Below are 20,929 nucleotides of genomic sequence, written 5' to 3'. Positions count from 1 at the left end.
CTTTGGCTCATCGTATGATGTATTCGCTTCCTTATCTTTTCTTTTTCTCGGTTTGGTAGACATGTGCTTCACATAGATAACCTGTGCCACATCATTGGCTAGGACGAACGGTTCGTCTGCATACGCAAGATTGTTGAGATCCACTGTTGTCATTTCGTACTGTGGGTCTACCTGTACCCCGCCTCTTGACAGATTGACCCATTTGCACTTAAATAAAGGGACCTTAAAATCATGTCTGTAGTCAAGTTCCCATATGTCCACTATGTAACCATAATATGTGTCCTTTCCCCTCTCGGTTGCTGCATAAAAGAGGACACCGCTGTTTTGGTTGGTGCTCTTTTGATCTTGGGCGATCCTGTAAAATGTATTCCCATTTATCTTGTATCCTTTGTAAGTCAATACAGTCAAAGATGGTCCCCTGGACAACAAGTACAGCTCATCACAAACAGTGTTGTCACCTCTGAGACGTGTTTCCAACCAACTACTAAAAGTCCTGATGTGTTCACATGTAATCCAGTCGTCGCACTGCTCCGGGTGTTTGGAGCGCAGACTATTCTTGTGTTCATCAACATACGGGGTCACCAAGGTAGAGTTCTATAGAACTGTGTAGTGTGCTTGAGACCAAGAATATCCATCCCTGCATATTATTGAGGACCCTACCAGCGTGCCTTTTCCAGCCAGTCTCCCCTCATACCGCGATTTAGGGAGACCTATCTTCTTTAGGCCAGGAATGAAGTCAACACAAAATCCAATGACATCCTCTGTTTGATGGCCCATGGAGATGCTTCCTTCTAGCCTAGCGCGGTTACGGACATATTTCTTTAGGACTCCCATGAACCTCTCAAAGGGGAACATATTGTGTAGAAATACGGGCCCTAGAATGACAATCTCGTCGACTAGATGAACTAGGACATGCGTCATGATATTGAAGAAGGATGGTGGGAACACCATCTTGAAACTAACAAGACATTGCATCACATCACTCCTTAGCCTTGGTACGATTTCTGGATCGATCACCTTCTAAGATATTGCATTGAGGAATGCACATAGCTTCACAATGGTTAATCAGACGTTTTCCGGTAGAAGCCCCCTCAATGCAACCGGAAGCAATTGCGTCATAATCACGTGGCAGTCATGAGACTTTAGGTTCTGGAACTTTTTCTCTGGCATATTTATTATTCCCTTTATATTCGACGAGAAGCCAGTCGTGACCTTCATACTGAGCAGGCATTCAAAGAAGATTTCTTTCTCTTCTTTCATAAGAGCATAGCTGGCAGGACCTTTATACTACTTCGGAGGCATGCCGTCTTTTTCATGCAAACGTTGCAGGTCCTCCCGTGCCTCAGGTGTATCTTTTGTCTTCCCATACACGCCCAAGAAGCCTAGTAGGTTCACGTAAAGGTTCTTCATCACGTGCATCACGTCGATTGAAGAGCGGACCTCTAGGTCTTTCTAGTAGGGTATGTCCCAAAATATAGATTTCTTCTTCCACATGGGTGCGTGTCCCTCAGCGTCATTCGGAACAACTAGTCCGCCGGGACCCTTTCCAAAGATTCCGTGTAAATCATTGACCATAGCAAGTACGTGATCACCGGTACACATGGCGGGCTTCTTCCGGTGATCTGCCTCACCTTTGAAATACTTGCCTTTCTTTCAACATTGATGGTTGGTCGGAAGAAATCGACCATGGCCCAGGTACACATTCTTCCTGCATTTGTCCAGGTATATACTTTCAGTTTCTTCTCAACAGTGCGTGCATGCGTGGTATCCCTTGTTTGTCTGTCCTGAAAGGTTACTGAGAGCGGGCCAATCGTTGATGGTTACAAACAGCAATGCGTGCAGGTTAAATTCCTCCTGTTTGTGCTCATCCCACGTACGTACACCGTTTCCATTCCACAGCTGTAAAAGTTCTTCAACTAATGGCCTTAGGAACACATCAATGTCGTTGTCGGGTTGCTTAGGGCTTTAGATGAGAATTGGCATCATAATGAACTTCCGCTTCATGCACATCCAAGGAGGAAGGTTATACATACATAGAGTCACGGGCCAGGTGTTGTGATTGCTGCTTTGCTCCCCGAAAGGATTAATGCCATCTGCGCTTAAACCAAACCATACGTTCCTTGGGTCACTTGCAAACTCATGCCAGTACTTTCTCTCGATTTTTCTCCACTGTGACCCGTTAGTGGGTGCTCTCAACTTTCCGTCTTCCTTATGGTCCTCACTGTGCCATCGCATCAACTTGGCATGCTCTTCGTTTCTGAACAGACGTTTCAACCGTGGTATTATAGGAGCATACCACATCACCTTCGCAGGAACCCTCTTCCTAGGGGGCTCGTTGTCAACATCACCAGGGTCATCTCGTCTGATCTTATACCGCAATGCACCGCATACCGGGCATGCGTTCAGATCCTTGTACGCACCGCGGTAGAGGATGCAGTCATTAGGGCATGCATGTGTCTTCTGCACATCCAATCCTAGAGGGCATACGACCTTCTTTGCTGCGTATGTACTGTCGGGCAATTCGTTATCCTTTGGAAGCTTCTTCTTCAATATTTTCAGTAGCTTCTCAAATCCTTTGTCAGGCACAGCATTCTCTGCCTTCCACTGCAGCAATTCCAGTACGGTACCGAGCTTTGTGTTGCCATCTTCGCAATTGGGGTACATCCCTTTTTTGTGATCCTCTAACATGCGATCGAACTTCAGTTTCTCCTTTTGACTTTCGCATTGTGTCCTTGCACCGACAATGACCCGGCGGAGATCATCATCATCGGGCACATCGTCTGGTTCCTCATGATCTTCAGTAGCTTCCCCCGTTGCAGCATAATTGGGCATATCGTCTGGTTCCTCTTGATCTTCAGGAGCTTCCCCCGTTGTAGCATCACCGTATTCAGGGGGCACATAGTTGTCATCGTCCTCTTCTTCTTCACCGTCTTCCATCATAACCCCTATTTCTCCGTGCCTCGTCCAAACATTATAGTGTGGCATGAAACCATTGTAAAGCAGGTGGGTGTGAAGGATTTTCCGGTCAGATTAAGACTTCGTATTCCCACATTTAGGGCATGGGCAACACATAAAACCATTCTGCTTGTTTGCCTCAGCCACTTCGAGAAAATCATGCACGCCCTTAATGTACTCGGAGGTGTATTTGTCACCGTACATCCATTGCCGGTTCATCTACGTGCATTATATATAATTAAGTGTGTCAAAAACCATTACAGAACATCATGAATAGATAATTAAGTGACCAAATTAATAGAAGTTCATCATCACATTAAAACCAAAGTACATACATAGTTCTCATCTAACAACATATAGCTCTCCAGAGCATCTAATTAATTAAACCATACATTGAAACTATGTAAAACATTTCAATGCGAAAACAAATGCGATCATAATCGCAACCAAGGTAACAATTGATCCAACAACATAATGATACCCAGCCTCGCTATGAATGGCATATTTTCTAATCTTTCTCATCTTCAACCGCATTGCATCCATCTTGATCTTGTGATCATCGACGACATCCGCAACATGCAACTCCAATATCATCTTCTCCTCCTCAATTTTTTTATTTTTTCCTCCAAGTAATTGTTTTCTTCTTCAACTAAATTTAACCTCTCGACAATAGGGTCGGTTGGAATTTCCGGTTCAACTACCTCCTAACTAAATAAAATCTATGTCACGTTGGTCGGCATAATTGTCATAAACAATAAATGAACCAAATAGTTATAAAAGATAATATATACCACATCCGAATCATAGCCAGGACGAGGGCCGACAGGGGCGGATACCAAAACTATCACACTATATAATACAAGCAATAATACAAGTAAGAAAATTAGACAAGTATCTATCTAGCTAAAGTAAGAATTTTTTCTTTCAGAAAGAAGATAAGAACAAGAGACTCACCACGGTGGTGCTGGTGACGAGATCGGTGTGGGCGATCCACGACGGTGAAGACGGGAGTGGGACGTGACAGGCCACTAAACCTAGACAAATCTCGAGGAAAATGGAGCTTTGAGGTCGAGCTTCGAGAGGAGAAAGCTTAACTAGGGTGGCTCAGGCATTTCATCGAACACCTCATGTGCATAGGAGCTGAGCTAGAGCACCACAAAGCTCTCCCCTCGCCGGCCAGAAAAAATAGAGCAGTGTGGAGTGCTCTGCTCGCCGGCGGGGGGGTGGGGTATATATAGCCACCTCATTGGTCCCGGTTCGTGGCATGAACCGGGACTAAAGGTAAGCATGTGGTCCCAGTTCAAGCCACCAACCGGGACCAATGGTGGTGGGCCAGGAGCGAGGCCCATTGGTCCCGGTTCGTCCCACCAACCGGGACCAAAGGGGCATGACGAACCGGGACCAATGCTCCCACGAGGCCCGGCAGGCCCCTGGCCTCACGAACCAGGACAGATGGCCCCATGGGTCCCGGTTCTGGACTGAACCGGGACTAATGGGCCACCTCAGCCTGGACCAAAGCCTTGTTTTCTACTAGTGTCTTGGTGCACTGTCATCCTCTTCCTCTCCAACATATTCCGCATCATCTGGATCCGAGGCCGACGGACTGGTGGATGGTGCCCGCTTCTTCTTCTTGGTGGTGGTCTTCTTCTTCTTAGGCCGAGCATGCTCATCGGAGTCGGTTGAGCCTTGCCGGCGATCAATTGAAATGGATAATGAGCAGATTCCAATAAGAAGAAGTCAAAGGATATGAACAGGGATTCGTCAAATTAAACCGTGGGATGAACATTTTTTTATTATGACCATATGACAAGTCCAAATGGTAGATCAAAATTTTTACATGCCCATGGTTAAGTTGAGTAGCCGAGTACATATAGAGGTGATTGTAGGCTTAGGTATACAGTACCAAAATGCGGGAGCAATAGATATGGCAAGATGTACATGGAGAATAATGCAACCCTAATCAGATTTTGGTCACAGGCAAGAGGGAGATGGAGAGAGACAACAGTCTTACCCCGAGAAGACACCTCGGGACGCGTGGGACCGCAGTTCTTGGTGCAAGCCATGAAGAAATCCGGCAGTGAACCCCTCCGAACACCGGCCCCTCCCGAGAGACTCAAGCCACAACCCAAGAGATGGATTGGATAGAGTTCTAGATCAGGAGGAGGAGAGTCCATGGGCAGGAGATCGGGACCGGAGATCGACGGAGACTGGCCGGGGCAGCACCGGAGCACACCCCGGTGGCGACGGGCTATGTGGTGAGATGGGGAGAGGAAACGGGAGCGAGTGAGTAACTCCCCCTAAAGCCCGAGCCCCTCCTCTGTTATACGGTGCGGCGACGGGCCGGACATCAGGGGCATGGCCTGGATATCCGGCGGTTGGAGGTCAGGGAGCAGAAGAAATAGGTCCAATGGGTCGGACATCCGGGGACCAGCCTGGAAATCCGGCCACTGGATAGATAGGATGGTGGCTTACGCAACAGCAGGGATTTTTTACAGGGCCCGGATGTCCGGCAGAGGAGCCGGATGTCCGGCCACTGGACAGAGAGAAGGATGGGGAATGGATTTTCAAGGAGTCAACACAAAGACTTGAATATAGACTCCGCCAAGGAGTTTTTAGCGATTTATATGGGTAGAAGTCTAAGTCATCTATGGTCATACTAAGATAAAAATAACCACCCAACTTAAATAAGTAATGAAAGGTACATACATGCAAGGTACAAGCGGTGACCGAGGTCACCATGTTTGAGCATATGGACCATAGGACTGCAAAGATGTAGACTTTGAGCACATGGTCACGACTCCATCATATTAAGGCCCATAGTTCGAGAACCATGAAACTTTGAGAGTGTTTGTTCTATTTATGCATTATGTAGGGTGAGAATATTCATGAATTGAATGTCTCCCCCTAAATATATGCCTACATCAAGACAAGACAGAATGTTCATGCATGAATGAGTACTAGATTTCACATAATGTTGTCAAGCTCCAAGATACCAAGTTCACGCCTAAGTTGACAAAACCTTGCTTCATCCAATGGCTTGCTGAAAATATCTGCAAGTTGCATATCTGTTCCAACATGAGCAATGTCAATATCACCCTTCTCCACATGATCTCTCAAGAAGTGGTACCTAATGTCAATGTGCTTGGTGCGGGTATGATCTTTGGGGTTCTCGGCAATATTAATGGCACTTTCATTATCACATAGAAGAGGCACATGTCTATATGTGATACCGTAATCCTTCAAAGTTTGCCTCATCCATAGTAACTGAGTTGCACAACCGGCGGTTGCAATATATTCAGCTTCGGCGGTGGAGAGGGCAACACAATTTTGCTTCTTCGAGGACCAACTTACCAAGGAGCGTACAAGAAATTGACATGCACCAAAGGTGGATTTACGATCCACTTTGTCTCCAGCCCAATCTGCATCCATGTACCCAATGATATCAAACTTAGCATCCTTGGGGTACCATAGACCCAACTTTGGGGTGTGAACAAGATATCTAAGAATATTCTTAACCGCCTTATGATGGCTTTCCCTAGGGGAAGCTTGAAATCTAGCACACATGCATACACTAAACATGATGTCTGGTCTAGATGCACAAAGATAAAGCAATGAACCAATCATAGAGCGGTATTTAGACGGGTCGAACGGGATACCGTTTGAGTCTTCAGTGAGTACAATTTTGGTTGGCATGGGGGTCTTACATGGGCTAGCATCAGTCATACCAAATTTTGCTAGGATATCCTTGAGGTATTTGGCTTGAGACAAGAAAATTCCTTCTTGAAATTGTTGAATTTGAAAGCCGAGGAAGAACTTCAAATCAGCATTGAGTGACATTTCAAAATTCTTGGTCATTAATGCCGCAAACTTCTTGCATAAATGAATGTTAGGAGAACCAAAAATGATATCATCTACATAGATTTGGCATAAGATCAAATCACCTTTGTCCCTCTTAGTAAAAAGAGTGGGATCGATCACCCCTCTCACAAAACCATCATCGAGTAGAAACTTCTTAAGATGATCATACCAAGCACGAGGTGCTTGTTTGAGGCCATACAAAGCCTTATGAAGTTTATAAACATAGTCTTTGTGATCAGGGTCAACGAACCCAGGTGGTTGTGATACATATAATTCTTCTTGTAGAGGACCATTAAGGAAAGCACTCTTCACATCCATTTGATGTAATGTAAAGCCATTGAAAGCAGCATAAGCAAGTAAGATGCGAATGGATTCAAGACGGGCAACAGGGGCAAAGGTCTCACCAAAGTCCAAACCTTAAACTTGTGAGTACCCTTGTGACACTAACCTTGCCTTGTTGCGGATGATTATGCCATTCTCATATTGCTTGTTCTTGAAAATTCACTTTGTTCCAATGACGTTGTGTTCCGTAGTTGGCCTCTTGACTAATGACCACACTTGATTGCGCTCAAAAATATTTAACTCTTCTTGCATAGCAATGAGCCAATCATTGTCTATCAACGCATCTTGTATCTTGAGAGGCTCAACACTAGACACAAAAGTTTGTCAATTGTTTACGAGTAACTCTACCTTCCGATATGCCGGTGAGGATTTTATCAACATCAACATGACCGGCCACTCGAGGCATGATGGAGGTTAAGGTTTCGCGAGGTTCAACTTCATGTCCATCATCCATGTCCTCAACATATGGATCATTAATGTGTGGTGGAAAATCTTCTTCTTCTTCTTGCATTTGTTGAGGTTCATTGTTAATGATTCCACTTTCTTGTTCTTGCCCTTGAGGATGATCTTGTTCTTGATGATTATCATGAAGTGGGACTTGATCGTCATCTTGTACATGGACTATGGGCATTGATTGAGTAATAGGGGCTTGTGGTTGTATGGGTGTTGAAGTAGTTTGATGGTGTGTGAGGCTTTCATCTTCTTGTTCATCATCATGAGGGTCTTGTTCCATTGGAAGAAGTGCACCAACACCCATCGTCAAGATATCTTGAGAAGAATCATCTTCACCTACATCACTTAGATCAACTTGCTCCCCATGGGAGCCATTAAATTCATAAAACACCACGTCACAAGTTTCTACAACACATCCATTGGATTTGTTGTATACTCTATAGGCATGAGAGTTTGATCCATAGACAACAAATATGCCCTCAATGGTTTTAGATTGAAATTTTCCTAACTGCTCCTTCTGTTGAGGATGAAGCATTTACACCCAAATACACGAAAGTACTTGACATTTGGCTTGTTCCCGGTTAGGAGCCCATATGGAGTCTTTTCCAATATCGTGCGGAGGAAGAGCCGGTTTGATGCATGACATGCAGTGTTGACGGCCTTGGCCCAAAAACTATGTGGCGACTTGTATTCATCCAACATGGACCTTGCCATCTCCACAAGGGTGCGGTTCTTCCTTTCCGCAACACCATTTTGTTGGGGAGTGTATGGAGCTGAATATTGATGCTCAATCCCTTCATCACAAAGGAACTCTTCCAAGGTGTAGTTCTTGAACTCGGATCCATTATCACTTCTTATTGCCAGAATTTCTTTGTCAAACTTGCGTTGTGCTTGCTTGGCAAAGTCAATGAAGGTGATCTTCGTCTCGCCCTTGGATTTGAGGAAGAAGACCCATGTATACCTGGAGTAATCATCCACAATGACAAGTCCATACTTTTTCCCACCAAGACTATCCCATGAAGGAGGCCCAAAAAGATCCACATGAAGGAGCTCCGAAGGCCTTGAAGTAGACACAATATTCTTGGGTGGGTGCTTTGATTTATGTTGCTTCCCGGCTATGCATGCACTACACACACAATATCTCTCAAAAGAGACATTTATTAGTCCAAGGATGTGATTTCCCTTTAAGAGATCTTGAAGATTTCTCATGCCGACATGGGCTAGCCGGCGATGCCATAGCCACCCCTTATCGGCCTCGGCCATTAGACAAGTTGCATGGAATGTGCTCTCTTTCGAGAAATCAACTATGTAAAGGTTGCCATCCAACTCTCCAACAAAGGCCACTTAGAGAATATCTCTATTAAAGACTTTCACATCCGTTAGTCCAAATAGTGTATCATAGCCAACAGAAGCCAATTGGCGAACAAAAAGCAAATGATATTTAAGGGATTGGACAAGCATGACATTTGCAAGAGACATGTCATTTGTGATAGCCACCTTACCCAAACTGAGTACATGTCCTTTTGATCCTCCACCAATCATAATGCTCATAAATGGTTGAATAGCTTCCATGAAGTCATAGAGCATTTTGCTATCTCCGGTCATATGATTGGTACATCCACTATCAATCACCCATTTTACTCCACCGGAGAAAGCAACCGACACACAATTATTACTTGGTTAGAGGCACCCATTTTGCAATGGGACCTCTCAAGTTAGTCACAAAGGTCTTAGGGACCCAAATAGCATAAAACCGAAATGCATTTCGAGGACCAACAAACTTTGCATAAACTTCTCCTTCCTTAGTCTTACGAAGAACATAGGATGGAGGCATGAACTCTTTTGGCATGTTGACAGTGGGCATGCCCCTTGTGGCCTTACCACAAACAACCTTACCTTTCTCCTTGTGCCCTTCTCATACAAAAGTTTCTTTTAGAGGGGTGGTGCACTTTTGAGAGGATGTCTTCTTCTTGCTTGTGCTCGGGTCAAACCCGAGTCCCTCTTTGGCAAACACTTCATTGTGTTGGCTCAACACCTCATTGAGGTTGTTTTTCCCTTGAGCACATGTCATGAGCCCTTTCTCGATTTGAGCTTTGAGAAAGCGATTCTACTCAAGAATAGATGCTAGATCACTACTAGAGTTAGTAGTACAAGCATCAACGTTGATATTAGGAGAAGAGTAAGCCTTGGCTAGAGTTTCAAGATAAGTAAGCTTGAGTGTCTCAAAACTCTTTGTAAGAAGGGTGAGCTCTTCTTCCTTGGTCTTGAGGGACACGGATAGAAGCTCACAATCCTTAGAGAGAGAAGCATTAGACTTTACAAGCTTACTTTTATCATTCATCAACTCTTCGCAAGAGTCGATAGCCTTTTTCAAGGAGGCAAGATCTCTAGTATGAACATCAATGTTTGCACCAATTTTTAAGCATAGTTCATCATTGCGTGCTTCCTCATATTGGACTTTCCGCTCAAGGACTTCATATTTTTCCTTTTCCTCGGTGACGAGGGTTTCGAGTTCCATAATGGAAATGGTGTGCTTACTCACCATCTCCATAAGCATACGAAACATAGTGAGCTTCTTTCCTTTAAGGGACCACATGAACTTATTTAGTTTAGCAAGCATAGGATCATTTATATCATCATCCTCATAACTATCCTCCGCATCAAGATACTCATCACTAGGAGTAGAAGGAGCGAAAAGAGGAGGATTTGATCGTGGGGTTACCTTGACCTTGTCAGGAGAGTGTTGGTCCTCTCCATCTTCTACCACGGCCTTCGCTATGAGACACTTGTGAGCGTTGCCCTTGTAATCCTTCATGTAGTTGTAGGTGAAAACTTCACCACTCTTGTTGACTAGCCTCATTGTGTTTTGAGAATCTTGAGCAACTCCGGCAACACCACTAACATCATCCGGATCGGATTCTTGTTGAGCAACCATTGCTTTCCCATCTCTCTTCTTGAGCTTGGAGTTCAAAGGATTTGGCAACTTCTTCTTGGGAAAGGTCTTGGGAAACCTTGGTTTGTCTTCTCTCTTCTCACACGGGCACTCTTTGAGAGGTGGTTGGTTTCTTCACAGTTGTAGCATTTTCTTACTTTCTTATTTTGAAATCTTCCCTTGAATTTTCCTGCGCTAAACTTCTTGACAAAGAGATCCATGTCTTCATATGAAGGGCCCTCATTGGATTCAACCTCATCACCATCTTCATCATCATCTTCTTCTTCTTCTTCACTTTGCTCATCTTCACATGCATGCTTAGCCTCAATGCAAGATTGGTCTTTGACGATGGAGTACCATGCATGGCAAGATGTTTTGTAGCATTTGCCTTTGACTCTTCAAATAGTTGGAAAGTGGATATGATGTCGTCTATAGTCATTTCCTTGAAGGCATGGTGTTGTCTTATGTCCCATACCGTTTGATGGTGATATGGAGCAAGAGCATGAAGCAACTTGTCCACAAGGAATCGCTTAGTCATGTTGAATCCATCTTGTGTCTTGTCACACTCACACGACTCAATATCAGCTGTGAGAGTCATGAGACGCTCAAGGAGTTGATTGGGAGTTTCACCTTTCTACATACAAAAGTTTTGCAATTGCCCCTTGGCAATTTCATATTAAGCACTCCAGAGGGTGGAGGTGCCAGTTTTGGATCTTATAATACTTTCCCACAGTTCCTTGACGCTTGTGATGTGTATAAAAGGTATCCTTTGAAAATTCCTTGACGCTTGTGATGTGTATAAAAGGTATCCTTTGCTTTTCAACCATACCTCTCCTTATACACATGGTTGCAGTGTCATTGAGATTCTTGTCATAAATTTCTCTTGGTGTAGGATTCTTTGGATCAACCACATGGTAACCATACTCCAAGATCTCCAGCATCTCATCATTTCCATATCGAAGATGATCCTGCATAGCAACTCTCCACAAGGCAAAATAGGAAGTGGCATCAAGGAAAGGAGGTTTGCCTTGAGGGTTATATTTAGGTTTCCCAACTTGGGGTCTTGCATAAAGCCAAGGAACACTGGAGTGTTTATTGCTAGGAGGTTGTTGACCAAGTGACGGAGTAGGCACAGTTGGCCTCGAAGCCGCACCACCCGAAAGTGGTGCAAGCACCGTGGATAATGTGGCTATCCTCATTTGGACCAAGGCATCAAGAGCAGCATCATGCTCTTCCTTTTGCTTAGCAAGGGCCCGTTCTAGATCCTCAGAAGTAAAGGTCTTTACTTCAGAAGAAGCCTCGCCTTTATCCTTTGGATCTACAATAAGGGGAGTCCCATCGGGGTTCATCTCGCTCTAGGGCGGTTAAGCCACAAGAATAGAGCACGAGGCTCTGATACTAATTGAAAGGATCGAGATGGACCTAGAGGGGGGGTGAATAGGTACAATTAAAAAATTTAATTGTTACTTAGCAATTTTAGGCACAAATGCGAAATATGAAAGTGAGCCTAACAATTGTAAGTGTAGTACTAAGTGCTAAGAAAGATAAATAAGTAATACAAGTAAGTAGATAAACAAACACAATAGATATAAGTAAGTTCTAAGAGACAAGTAACCACAATTAGAGAGTTAGGGTTAGGAATAACCGCAACTTCGGGAGATGAGGATGTATGCCGATGTTCACTTCCTTGGAGGGAAGCTACGTCGCCGTTAGAGAGGTGGATGTTACCACGAAGGCACACCAACGCCACGAAGGCTCACCCTATTCTCCCTTTGAGAAAACACCACGAAGGCGTTTCTCAACCACTAGTGGTAGACCTTGGGGTGGTCTCCAAACCCTCACAAACTTTTCCGGGGGTAATCACAAAAGTCGATTCCTCTCCGAAAAACTCCTACCGCCTAGGAGTCTCCAACCTCCAAGAGTAACAAGATCAAAGGGGAAAAGCTCAAGCCTTTCTCAAATCACGAATTCCTTTGGCGCAAAGAAGGAGAAGGAGTGGATCTATCACTTGATCGGACAACTTCTCTCGAAAGCTCTCAAATCCCTTGGGGATCTAAGACTTGGTGTGGAAGAGTGAGAGATAGAGTGAAATGTGTTCTAGGGTTTGTTCAAAGTGAATGGTCAACCCTCTCCCGTGGGGGAGAAGGGCTATATATAGTGTGAGCTCAAATATGGTCGTTGTAGTGCAAGTGAACGGGCAGGCCGGACATCCGGGCTAGCGGCCGGACATCCGGCCTCGCAAGCCACTTGAAGAGCAAGGCAGAAACAGAGCAGGAAACAGAGGGGCCGGACATCCGGGGGGCAAGCCTGGACATCCGCATAACAGGAAGGCCCGGACATCCGGCAGGTGGCCGGACATCCGGCGCGCAGCCCAGCATAAAAACGACCTCTGGACAGCTATGCCCGGATATCAGGCAAGGAGGCCGGACATCCGGCGAGCACTGGGAGCCTGCACATCCGGCATAGAGGGTCGGACATCCGGCAGCAGCACTGCACAAAAGTGCATTCTGGAATAGCTAGGCCCGGATATCCGGCGAGAGGCCTGGACATCCGGGGAGCACCCCGGACATCCGGCACTCCCAGAGACAGAAAGATTCAAAGTTAAGAGGAGATAAAAAGAACTATGGAAAGGAGTATTTTTGACTCGAGCAAGTCTGTTACGAACCCAATCGATCCCCTCTTAATAGTGCGGGATCCTATACTCAAGGAAACAAAATGTAACATCATTTTAACACTTCATCCTTGAGAGAACCCACTTCGTATGCTCTTGATCCACACACAATTTGACGAACCGGGGACCAACACCTGAGATTCACTTGACAACCATTGTTAGTCCCCTACATGTAGATTGTCATTAACATCAAAACATAATATAAGGGCATGATTGCAGTTTCAGTAGTAGTAGTATTTCGGGGCTATTTTGTTCAATTCATCTTACTACAGATGTGGTGGAACTGTACAACGTACTTAAAATTAGCTAGTATATATATAGTTGAACTAGCTATTTCAGTACGTGGTTGGCAACAATTGGGGAAAGTTTGGTCGGTTCAGCTGTCGAGTTGAACTGTTTGTATAAATTAAGAATGACTGCTTAATCTATGAATGAAATCTATGCTTAATTACTGAATTTTAGTTGCAAAAGTTAGATACTGCTAGTGATTTTTAGCTTCATATTTTGACAAATCACAGTGTTACAAGGATTGACAAATTTTACCAAATTGTTTATACGTGGGTGCACACGGGTCATCCAAAACAACTGTTTGCGTTGAAGGGATGCACAAATCCTGTGCTGCTCCCACTTTGTGTACGGGTGTTCTATCTAAAACGTCTGCGATCAAGAGCAGCAGAAATCCTGCTCGGCACATTTTCATTTGGCTTCCAAGGGAAGTTGTCGATTTGCATACGAGTGTTCTAACTAAAATGTTTGTGATGATTGTTTTATATTTAAAAAGTGAATTAAACTGCAGCTTGAGCGCCATTAATGGAGAAGATGCGAGCAAGGCGGACGGCCATGGATGTCAAAGGGCTCGCTTCCCAGTGAGCCTGCGCAGTGTACAGCTCGCACGCTTCCCGGTGAGCCTGTGCATTCAAGGACAGCTTGCACGCCTCTCGGTTAGCCTGCACACCGGACGCCGCTCGCACGCCTCCTGTTCAGTCAAGATCAAGCAGCTATCCGCACGGCACCTCCTACATCCCTTAAAACCAAGACACGTAGCGTCACGTGAATGGTTAACAGAACACACACCGTTTGAATGATACAAACGTTTGAGATATTAAATTGGCAGCTAATTTTTCAAAATGCCTTTTTTGGCTATCATTATTCGAGTGCGGCTTCTCTCAAAATGGACATGGAAAATACCATAGCATGTCGGGTGCCATTCCATGATAGCATGCCAAGTTTCATGAATTTCAGACGAGTTTTGGATTTACTGGAATTTAAAAACCAGGCATCTCAATGTTTTGCCAGCAATCAATGGTGCACTGGTGTTTGAAATTCATTATCATTTCTTGCATAGGACCTAAGCTTGCACCCAAGGACACAGATTTGATTTTTCAACCAATTTATATGCATTGGAGCATGTGCATGTAGTTCAAATTTGAATTATGCACATAAATGCATTGAAAACTCGGTTAATGCATAAAAATGTCCAAACGAACCCCGAAAAATCACAAAAAATAACACAACACTCCTATTGTTCTATGTTGACACGAGAAAAAATTTGAAAGCAATAAGAAGCAATGGATATCGTGTCGTCCCCAAAGGTGGGACGTTCCCTACCGAAAACCATCATGCTTGTTGTGACAAGCTCCAGTTTGTGAGAAGCATATACCCAAACCTGCCCCAAATGGGAAACATTACCACGACATGTTCATGCCGCTCCATGATAGCATGCCAAGTTTCATGAATTTCAGACGGGTTTTGGATTTACTAGATTTTAAAAATGAGGCATCTCAATATTTTGCCGGCAATCAATGGTGCCCTGGTGTTTGAAATTCATTCCCATTTGTTGCATGGGACCTAAGCATGCACCCAAGGGCACAGATTTGATTTTTCAACCAATTTATATGCATTGGAGCATGTGCATGTAGTTCAAATTTGAATTATGCACATAAATGCATTGAAAACTTAGTTAATGCAAAAAATGTACAAACGAACCCCGAAAAATCACAAAAAATCACACAACACTCCTGTTGTTCTATGTTGAAACGAGAAAAAATTTGAAAGCAATAAGAGGCAATGGATATTGTTTCGTCCCCAGAGGTGGGACGTTCCCTACCGAAAACCATCATGCTTGTTGTGAGAAGCTCCTGTTTGTGAGAAGCATATACCCAAACCTACCCCAAATGGGACAAAAAATTTACCACGCCATGTTCATGCCGCTCCATGATAGCATGCCAAGTATCATGAATTTCATACGGGTTTTGGATTTACTAGAATTTAAAAATGAGGCATCTCAATGTTTTGCCTATAATCAATGGTGCCCTGGTGTTTGAAATTCATTCACATTTCTTGCATGGGACCTAAGCATGCACCCAAGGACACAGATTTGATTTTTCAACCAATTTATATGCATCAGAGCATGTGTATGTAGTTCATATTTGAATTATGCACATAAATGCATTGAAAACTCCGTTAATGCATAAAAATGTCCAAACGAACCCCAAAAAATCACAACAAATCACACAACACTCTTGTTCTGTGTTGACACGAGAAAAATTTTGGAAGCAATAAGAGGCAATGGATATCGTTTCGTCTCCAAAGGTGGGACGTTCCCTATCGAAAACCATCATGGTTGTTGTGAGAAGCTCCGGTTTGTGAGAAGCATATACCCAAACCTGCCCCAAATAGGACAAATTTTTTACCACGGCATGTTGATGCCGGTCCATGATAGTGTGCCAAGTTTCATGAATTTCGGATGGGTTTTGTATTTACTAGAATTTAAAAACCAGGCATCTCAACATTTTGCCGACAGTCAACGGTGTCGTGGTATTTGAAATTCATTCCCATTTCTTGCATGGGACCTAAGCATGCACCCAAGGACACAGATTTGATTTTCATCCAATTTATATGCACTGGAGCATGTGCATGTAGTTCAAATTTGAATTATTCACATAAATGCATTGAAAACTCAGTCAATTCATAAAAATGTGCAAACAAACCCCGAAAAATCACAAAAAATCACACAACACTGCTGTTGTTCTATGTTGACACGACAAAAAAATTGAAAGCAATAAGAGGCAATGGATATCGTTTCGTCCCCAAAGGTGGGACGCTCCCTACTGAAAATCATCATGCTTGTTGTGACCAGCTCCGTTTGTGAGAAGCATATACCCAAACCTGCCTCAAATGGGACAAAAAATTTACAACGGCATGTTGATGCCGCTCCATGGTAGCATGCCAAGTTTCATGAATTTCAGACGGGTTTTGGATTCACTAGAATTTAAAAACCAGGCATCTCAATGTTTTCCCGGCAATAAACAGTGCCCTGGTGTTTGAAATTCATTCCCATTTCTTGCATGGGACCTAAGCATGCACCCAAGGGCACAGATTTGATTTTTCAACCAATTTATATGCATTGTAGCATGTGCATGTAGTTCAAATTTGAATTATGCACATAAATGCATTGAAAACTTAGTTAATGCAAAAAATGTACAAACGAACCCCGAAAAATCACAAAAAATCACACAACACTCCTGTTGTTCTATGTTGAAACGAGAAAAAATTTGAAAGCAATAAGAGGCAATGGATATCGTTTCGTCCCTAGAGGTGGGACGTTCCCTACCGAAAACCATCATGCTTGTTGTGAGAAGCTCCTATTTGTGAGAAGCATATACCCAAACCTACCCCAAATGGGACAAAAAATTTACCACGCCATGTTCATGCCGCTCCATGATAGCATGCCAAGTATCATGAATTTCATACAGGTTTTGGATTTACTAGAATTTAAAAATGAGGCATCTCAATGTTTTGCCTATAATCAACGGTGCCCTGGTGTTTGAAATTCATTCACATTTCTTGCATGGGACCTAAGCATGCACCCAAGGACACAGATTTGATTTTTCAACCAATTTATATGCATCAGAGCATGTGCATGTAGTTCATATTTGAATTATGCACATAAATGCATTGAAAACTCCGTTAATGCATAAAAATGTCCAAACGAACCCCAAAAAATCACAACAAATCACACAACACTCCTGTTCTGTGTTGACACGAGAAAAATTTTGGAAGCAATAAGAGGCAATGGATATCGTTTCGTCTCCAAAGGTGGGACGTTCCCTATCGAAAACCATCATGGTTGTTGTGAGAAGCTCCGGTTTGTGAGAAGCATATACCCAAACCTGCCCCAAATAGGACAAATTTTTTACCACGGCATGTCGATGCCGGTCCATGATAGTGTGCCAAGTTTCATGAATTTCGGATGGGTTTTGTATTTACTAGAATTTAAAAACCAGGCATCTCAACGTTTTGCCGACAGTCAACGGTGTCGTGGTATTTGAAATTCATTCCCATTTCTTGCATGGGACCTAAGCATGCACCCAAGGACACAGATTTGATTTTCATCCAATTTATATGCACTGGAGCATGTGCATGTAGTTCAAATTTGAATTATTCACATAAATGCATTGAAAACTCAGTCAATTCATAAAAATGTGCAAACAAACCCCGAAAAATCACAAAAAATCACACAACACTGCTGTTGTTCTATGTTGACACGACAAAAAAATTGAAAGCAATAAGAGGCAATGGATATCGTTTCGTCCCCAAAGGTGGGACGCTCCCTACTGAAAACCATCATGCTTGTTGTGACCAGCTCCGTTTGTGAGAAGCATATACCCAAACCTGCCTCAAATGGGACAAAAAATTTACAACGGCATGTTGATGCCGCTCCATGGTAGCATGCCAAGTTTCATGAATTTCAGACGGGTTTTGGATTCACTAGAATTTAAAAACCAGGCATCTCAATGTTTTCCCGGCAATAAACAGTGCCCTGGTGTTTGAAATTCATTCCCATTTCTTGCATGGGACCTAAGCATGCACCCAAGGACACAGATTTTATTTTTCAGCCAATTTATATGCACTGGAGCATGTGCATGTAGTTCAAATTTGAATTATGCACCTGAAATGGCTAGAAAACCAATTTAATGTATAAAATGTTCAAACCAACCCTGAATAATTCCAATTCTTTTACGACGCATATGTAGTTGCATGTTCACTCCAAATAAAAGATCTAGCAATTCAAACACCGCCCATTGCCGTTGTGACCCCATTATGTAATTCAAATCAAGATGAAAAATCAAGTAGATCGCACATAGTTTATTATCAGCAACCATGTGAGATGCAGCACAAAATATCCTGGAGCACCGTCGGTGTATAGTACTCCTATGGCTTACACGAGAAGGTGCGTCGACTACAGTCCACAACCGGCGTCTCAAGCACACTAGCTCGCTCCACAAATATCATTTCTAGGCACGTGGACCCGCGTCGTGAGGGCAACTTCGGTAGCCCACTCCGGCGAGAGCGCGGCCACGGCCGCCATCTGCATGCTAACAAGGTGCAAGAGCGCGGCCGCAATCTATGACCGGGCGGCAAAGGCAGCCCAAACGACCGCTGTTGCTTCTCAGGTGGCGGCAGCAACATCTACCTCGGGGATAGCAACTGGTGAGAGTGGCACAACAGTTGTCCGTTCCGCAGCGGCGGCCTTAGCCCTAATGGAGGCCTCCCACGACCATGTCGAGGCCGCCCACGCCCAGCTCCTGGCGGTCACCGCACAAATTGAACGAAGCTTCTCCGACAACGGTCGGCAACCCATGGCGGAAGAGCTGGCAATCGCCAAGAGCATTCGAGCAGCCGTCTATTCCTCCGCTGCTACCTTGCGATGACGGAACCCATCCAATCCCAGATCACGTCCGCCCACGCCTAGCTCGTGGCGGCCTTTTCCAAAGAGATGGCGGGCCATATGGCGAGATGCTTGCCGAGTATGGTATGATGGATGCCATGGAGCCCCTTCCCCAGGAGACCGTCGGGCGCGAGCTGGACATGGGGACGGTGGCGGAGATCGACGAGCACCAGCCCTTGTAGTACTCTTTGTTTTGTTTAATTAAGAGCGCTGGTCTTTAATTTGTTACAGTAATGTTTAGGTCAGCTAGGTCTATTTAATTGTTGAACTTGCTCGATTAAGAAGTGTAGGTGTGGTGTAGTCTCCTTTGTGTACCCAAATTATGCAATGACGTGGATGACCACTATAACCATGGAAATTCGAACCAAAACTTTTGACGTTCAAACTCATCACACACGGGTGAAGCTATCTGAATCATTTGTGATGTCCACATATCGTGCACAGTTTTGAATAAGGGACCGTGTCTGATGACACTTTGCGCGCTAGTTTTTTGGCTGAAGCGATTCCAAATTTCCAGCTTCCGCAGAAATATCTACCTCCCCACCCCCTCCCCCTTACCAAAAGCAAGATTTCCCCTCTTTCCGCCTTCCTTTCCAAGTTGAAACATTCACTCCTTGCTTGCAGCGCCGCCTCCTCGTCGGTGACCCTCCTTCACACTACTCGGCCTCGTCTATCCAGGTAGGTAATCCACACCCGACCCCCATCCTCCTCCTCCTTCCACATCCCACATGCCCCTACCGCCGGCGCGAGGGCGACACCTTCCACCCAAATCACTGACCCCTCCACCAAATAAGCGCCACCCTATGCCATGGTGCACGTAGTATAGCCAGGATCTCAAGGAGCATTTGGAAGCGGAGAGGCAAATCGCGGCCGCATGGGTGGATGAGGTCGTGATGGTTGCCATTCGTGCCGACCCCCAGATCTTGGAGGAGCACCTTGCCATTTGGTAGCTACGCCGGTTAAGCATGCTCGGTTTACCCGTTGCGTGTGCTGCTCCAGCCTTTCCTTCACAAAATCTAGTGAATTGTGCTATCTAATTTTACCATGCAATCTGGTGCTCTAGTGTATATGTTCTATATGTCATGCAATGTGGTGCTCACTTATTAACTGTTTTGTTAATTAGTTGTCGTCTTCAGTTAACTGTTTGGTTCAATTCTGTAAATGTGATGTTCAATTCTTCAGGCTATAATTTTGTATTGTCTTCCATGTGAGAAATAAATTGAATTTATCTTTACAAAATACATGAGAAACGAATACAATTGCTATATTTCCAAGTTATCAAGCATGCTTGGTTTGGTTATACATTGTGCAATGTGGTGCTCAGTTAACGTTTGGTTCATTTGTGTAGTGGTGTTTAGTTAACTGTTTGGTTCAATTCTGCAATGCGATGTTAAATAGTTGTGGGTGCATTCTGTGATTGTATACCATGTGAGGAATAAATTGAATTTGGATGTAGTAAATACAATTGCTACAATTGGCTGTAGTTAACTGTCTGATCTTCTATTAGGATTATGTTATATTGTGCAATGTGGTGCTCAGTTAATGTTTGGTTCATTTGTTGTGGTGTTTAGTTAACTGCTTGGTTCAATTCTGCAATACGATGTCCAATTGTCGTGGGTGGAATTTTGTATTTTTGTGCATGTGAGGAATAAGTCGAATATGATTGCACTTAATACATGAGAAACATATACAAGTGCTATATTTCCTAGTTCTTAATCTAGCTTGGTTTGGGTAAATGGGTTTTCCGTCTGGCTTGAATTAATCTAATGAATCTGTAATGTGCTTATTTTTCATCAACATATTTTACTGATAGCATGTGAACCCTTACTTAACCTGATGACTAACTACCTTATATGTGTTGCAGGGAAACAATGGGAAGTGGTGAGGTTTACAATCGAGGTTAGCACGTGCATGGTCCATTCTCTAATAGCACATTATTGTGCAATTGCAGGAACCATTCTAATATTTTGGTTTTTAACAATTTGGT

This window comes from Triticum dicoccoides, chromosome 7A (genome assembly GCF_002162155.2).
Source record: "Triticum dicoccoides isolate Atlit2015 ecotype Zavitan chromosome 7A, WEW_v2.0, whole genome shotgun sequence".
Lineage (NCBI taxonomy): Eukaryota > Viridiplantae > Streptophyta > Magnoliopsida > Poales > Poaceae > Triticum > Triticum dicoccoides.
Note: the sequence above shows the minus strand (reverse complement) of the source record.